Source organism: Galeopterus variegatus, unplaced genomic scaffold (assembly GCF_000696425.1).
Source record: "Galeopterus variegatus unplaced genomic scaffold, G_variegatus-3.0.2 Scaffold50, whole genome shotgun sequence".
NCBI lineage: Eukaryota > Metazoa > Chordata > Mammalia > Dermoptera > Cynocephalidae > Galeopterus > Galeopterus variegatus.
In genome coordinates this window covers 838,848-845,330 of record NW_007726161.1, presented here as the reverse complement: position 1 = coordinate 845,330, position 6,483 = coordinate 838,848, and positions in this window count along the sequence as shown.

The window sequence follows — 6,483 nt, the reverse complement described above, 5'->3', positions numbered from 1 at the left end:
CTGGCCCATGGCTCACTTGGGAGAGTGTGGTGCTGACAACACCAAGTCAAGGGTTAAGATCCCCTTACCGGTCATCTTTAAAGAAAAAAAAAGAAAGAAAGAAATAGAAAACTTTGGGGCTGGCCCATGGCTCACTTGGGAGAGTGTGGTGCTGACAACACCAAGTCAAGGGTTAAGATCCCCTTACCAGTCATCTTTAAAGAAAAAAAAAGAAAGAAAGAAATAGAAAACGTGAACAGACCAATAACAAGTGAGACTGAAACAGTATCAGCAGTCTCTCAACAAAGAAAGCCAAGAACTGGATGGCTTTATTACTGAATTCTACCAAACCTTTGGAGAGGAATTAATACCAATTCTCTTCAAACTATTCCAAAAAACTGAAACAGAGGCTATTCTCCCAGACTCATTCTATGAGGCCAGCATCACCCTGATACCAAAACCAGAAAAAGATACAACAAAAAAGAAAACAACAGGCCAATATCTTTGATGAACATAGAAGCAAAAATCCTCAACAAAATATTAGCAAACAGAATACAGCAGCACATCAAAAAAATTATACACCACGATCAATTGGGATTCCTCCCAGGGATGCGAGGATGATTCAATATACTCAAGTCAATAAATGTGATATACTATATCAAAAAAATCGAGGACAAAAACCATATGATTATCTCAATATATGCAGAAAAAGCACTTGACAAAATTCAACATCCCTTCATGATAAAGACTCAGCAAATTAGCACCACCGGGCCGGCCCCAAGACTCAGCAAATTAGATATAGAAGGAAAGTATCTCAACACAATAAAAGCTATATACAACAAACCCACTGCTGATGAATAGGGAAAAGCTTTATGGGGAAAAGCTGAATGGGGAACAAGACAAGGATGCCCACTCTCACCACTACTATTGAACATAGCATTGGAAGTACTAGCCAGAGCAATCAGGCAAGAGAAAGAAATAAAGAGCATCCAGATTAGAAAAGATGAAGTCAAACTGTCCCTGTTTGCAGATGAAATGATCCTATATACAGTAAAACCTAAAGACTCTAAAAAAAAAAAAAAACCCCAAACCCCCAAAAAACTCTTAGAGCTGATAAACAAATTCAGTAAAGTGGCAGGATGCAAAATCAACATGCCAAAATCAGTTGCATTTTTATACTCCGACAACAAACTAGCAGAAAAAGAAATCAAGAAAGCAAGCTCATTTACAATAGTCACCAAAAAAAATAAAATACTTAGGAATAACTTCAACCAAGGAGGAGAAAAATCTCTACAAAGAGAACTAAAATCACTGCTGAAAGTAATTAAAGAGGACACAAAAAGATGGAAAGACATTCCATGCTCTTAGATTGGAAGAATTAACATTGTGAAAATGTCCATACTCCCCAAAGTGATCTACAGAGTCAATGCAGTCCCCATCAAATACTATGACATTCTTCACAGAAACAGAAAAAACAATCCTAATATTCATGTGGAACAACAAAAGACCCCAAATAGCCAAAGCAATCCTGAGCAAAAAAAAAAAAAATATAGCTGGAGGCATAACACTACCTCATTTCAAATTATACTGCAAAAGTATAGTAACCAGAACAGCATGGTACTGACATAAAAACAGACAGACCAATGGGACAGAATAGAAAACCCAGAAATCAGCCCACATACTTACAGCCAAATGATCTTTGACAAAGGCAACAAGAACATACATTGGGGAAAAGACTGCCTCTTCAATAAATGGTGCTGGGAAAACTGGGCATCCATATGTAGAAGAATGAAACTAGAACTGTACCTGTTGACATATATATACTAAAAACAACTCAAAATGGATTAAAGACTTAAACATAAGTACTGAAACTATAAAACTCCTAACAGAGAACATAGGGGAAACACTTCAGGAAATGGGCAAAGAATTTATGAATAAGGGCCAGACCGTGGCTCACTTGGGAGAGTGCGGTGCTGATAACACCAAGGCCACACGTTCAGATCCCTATATGGGGATGGCCGGTTAGCTCACTTGGGAGAGTGTGGTGCTGATAACACCAAGGCCACACGTTCAGATCCCTATATGGGGATGGCCGGTTAGCTCACTTGGGAGAGCATGGTGCTGACAACACCAAGTCAAGGATTAAGATCCCCTTACCAGTCGTCTTATAGAAAAAACAAAAACAAAAACAAAAAAACAAAGACTTTATGAATAAGACTCCAAAAACACAAATAACAAAAGAAAAAATAAACAGGATTATATCAAACCAAAAAGCTTCTGCACAGCAAAAGAAATAATTAACAGTCATCTTTAAAAAAAAAAAAAAAAAAAAAAGACAACCTACAGCATCCAATGAGGGATTAATATCCAGAATATACAAGGAACTCAAACAACTTAGTAAAAAACACAAATAACAGTATTAAAAAATTGGCAAAGGAGCTGAATAGGCATTTCTCAAAGGAAGATATATGAATGGCCAACAGACACATGAAAAAATGCTCAACATCACCAAGCATCAGGGAACTGCAAATCAAAACCACATTAGAATATCCTCTCACCCTAGTTAGACTGGTCATTACTAAAAAGACACAGAATAACAAATGCTGGTGAGGATGTGGAGAAAGGGGAATCCTCCTACACTGTTGGTGGGACTGTAAATTAACACAGCCATTATGGAAAACAGTATGGAGGTTCCTCAAACAACTACAGATAGAAATGCCACATGATCCAGCAAACCCACTGCTGGGTATATAGCCAAAGGAATGAAAATTATCATGTTGAAGGGATACCTGCACTCCCATGTTCATCACAGCTCTGTTCACAATAGCCAAGAGTTGGAACCAACCTAAATGTCCACTGACAGATGATTGGATAAGGAAAATGTGGTATATATACACCATGGAATACTACCCCGCCATAAAAAGAAAATGAAATTCTGTTATTTGCAGTAATATGGATGAACTTAGAGAAAATTATGTTAAGTGAAATAAGCCAGGCACAGAAAGAGAAACACCTCATGTCCTCACTCATAAGTGGGAGCTAAAAAATAAATTAAAAAAGAAAGATATAAAAATCACAATAACTTGTTGAACTTTCAAAAGGAGAGAACAGAATTGAGGTTACCAGAGATGGGAAAGGGGGAGGGAGAGGGGGGTCAGCAAGAAATAGGTAAAGTGCCACGAAAAATGATTACATTGTATAATGCTGAATTTACTAATCATCACATATTGTACAAATATGTATTGATATTCAATGCTGTACCCCACAGATATGTACAATCAATTATGCTTCAATTAAAAAAATTCAAACCACATAATTTACAGATTTGAACATCATTTAAACAAACAACCTCTATGTGCTAGGCCGGTGGACTTCAAACTTCAGAGCTCAGAATCACCTGGGGGAGACTTCTAGTCAAGATGGCGGAATAGACGGTCCCCAGCATCACTCTCACCCACAAATCAACCAATTTACAACTATAAAAATGTAACATCAGGGCCGGCCCGTGGCTCACTCGGCCACGGGTTCGGATCCTATATAGGGATGGCCAGTTGGCTCACTAGCTGAGTGTGGTGCTGACAACACCAAGCTAAGGGTTGAGATCCCCTTACTGGTCATCTTTAAAAAAAAAAAAAGTAACATCAGCCAAGATGGGGCTGCTGGAGCTCAGGGGAAGAGGAGGAGAGACCTATGGAGTGCATGAAGGTGGGAGAAACTACCATGAGAGAAAGAAAAAGCTGCTCTCAGCTTTTCGGCCCACAGCTGCTTTAATGCTGGAGCGCATGGAGCAGGAGCCGGCAGAGGCTGCCGCTGTGCCCTTCAGATGGAGTTACTTGGAGGCAGCAGGGGAGAAGAGGGCCTTGGTGGCCCCCAGGACAGCAAGACCACTAATAGGGTTCCCGTGGACTCACACAGGAGCGAGGAGCCAGAACAGCTGAAAAAGGGGAGCCATCAGAGGCCAGTGAGTCATCGCAAGGGACAGGCACAGGGCCTGTCCCATGGGAAGTGTTTGCAGCATGAGTGGTGGGGGAGACGGGCCCACCGGGAGAACACTGGGACACAGTAAGGACAGCTGATCTGCCCACCAATCAGTGCAGGAGCACTCAGAGGAGACTGGTCGGGAATGCAGAATTGCATGGGGTGCCCAAGGGGGCCCAAGGCATGGAGAAGGGGACCAGACCCCCATCCCACAACAGGCACCCCTTGCCAGTGCCCTGGGGCCCACAAGGGGACCTGGGGTATAGAGCTGGGGACCAGTCCCCCCTCCCACAACCAGGCATCCTGTGCCAGCTCTTTGGGGCCTGCCCTGGGACCCAGGGCCTGGAGAAGGGAACCAGATCCCCCTCCCGCAACCAGGCACAACATACCAGTGCCTCGGGTCTGCCTGTGGAACCAAGGCATGGAGAAGGGGACCAGACTCCCCTCCCACAACCAGGCACCCCATGCCAGCGCCTCAGGGCCCACCTGGGGACCTGGGGTATGGAGCCTGGGACTGGGGCCCCCCTCCCACAACCAGGTACCACGTGCCAGCACCTCAGGGCCCACCCAGGGATCCGGGGCATGGAGAAGGGGACTGGACCCCCGTCCCACAACCAGGTACACCGTGCCAGTGCCTTGGCACCCACTCGGTGACCCAGGGCATGGAACTGGGGATCAGACAGTCTCCACAACCAGGCACACTGCCAGCACCACAGAGCAGGCCAAAAACATCTCCTCCATGTGAGTGGCCCACCATAGCTACCACGATAACCATGGCTGCTGCGAAGGCGGCTAGATGCCACAACCACCACACAGATGGTCCACCAGCCACTGGAGTGAATTAACACAAGGAGTCACCAGCAGAGATAAAGAAGGAGGAGGATGTCTGTCTCCACAGAGCCCATCTCATAGTGACGGAAGAGACATCTGCTCTGTGATAGTACTGGGGGACCTGATCATGCCTCTCAGCATTGGACAGATCATTTGGGCAGCAAATCAACAGAGTAATCATTATTCTTTCAGAGAGAGAGAAGAAATCTAGGGTGATTAGAGGGGAGAGAGGGGAGAGAAAGGGGGATGAGGAGGGATTGGACAAGGGGCATAAAGAATAATTACGATTTGTAACAATATATATGCTAGTAATATTGATTTGATCAACATATCTCAATGTTGAAACCCAAAAATATGTATAATCAATTTTGATTCAATAAAAATTAAACTAATAAAAAAAAAGAATCACCTAGAGGGCTTTTTTTTTTTTTTTTTTAATTTTATATTTTTAAAAAGCTGAAGGGCTTGTTAAAGGACAGATTGCTGGGCTCCATGGGCAGAGTATGATTCAGTAAGTCAAGAGAGGGACCTGAAAATGGGCATTTCTTTTCTTTTTTTTTTTCTTTTTTTAAAAGATGACCGGTAAGAGGGATCTTGGTGTTGTCAGCACTACGCTCACCCATTGAGCTAACCAGCCATGCGTATATGGGATCCAAACTCGTGGCCTTGGTGTTATCAGCACCACACTCTCCCGAGGGAGCCACAGGCCAGCTCCCTGAAAATGGGCATTTCTAACATACTGCTAGGTGATGCTGAGGATGCTGGTCAAGAGGACCCCACTGCACTAGACAATGTACTCACACTGGGATGCAAACATCACACAATGTAAAACAGAAATAAAACAGTTCCTCCTACCCCTTAGGAACTTACAGCCCAAAGGGACTGGATAGGCATTCACTCATTCTCTTATTCATTTGTTCAACAAGCTAGAGCCTTGCATGCATAAAGTCATTTAGTTTATGGGATAACCGTATGAGGTGGGTCCCCAAGAGTCCCTTCTCTTAACCTCCAGTCAAACGTCATGTAAATACGTCATTTAATGAAGGTCAGTCATTTATAAATGCTACCATCAAGGAAGAATAGAGTGCTTTGGGAGCCTAGACGGACGTCAACAATGAAGAATGACTCAGAGAGGTCATATTGGGGATGGGACCTGAAAAAAACATGTGCCAAAGGAAATAGAGGGAGAAGGATGCACTGCAGGCAGAAGGAACCACTCTGGAAAAGGCCAGGTGGCTCCATGGTTAAAATATATACAACAGAGCATCTCAGTAAATTCCAATTCACTATTTCCCAGGTCGTGCCAGTTTTCGAGTGACCACAGAGGAGAGTGACCAGATTGGCTAGTGGCTGTGTTGACCCAATCAAGGCCACACCCGTTCCCTCAATGGAAGGGATCACTGACCACCCTGAGGGTGTTTGCTTGGTCAATGCTGGGCCTCTGCCCAGACAGATTATTTTCTCAGTTTGAGGACCACTGCCCTCTGGTGGCCACTCTGCCAAATGCAGAAATTGGGAAAACAACTACCCTTTAATCTTTATAGGATACAATAGGTATTACTATCCCCAGTGAGGCTCAGAGAGGGGCATTTACTTGCCTAAGGTCATACAGCTAGTGAGTGGTAGACAGGGCCAGGACAAGGATGAGCAAGCATGGCCACTCACCTGCCCCCCCCCCCCCCCCCCCCCCCCCCC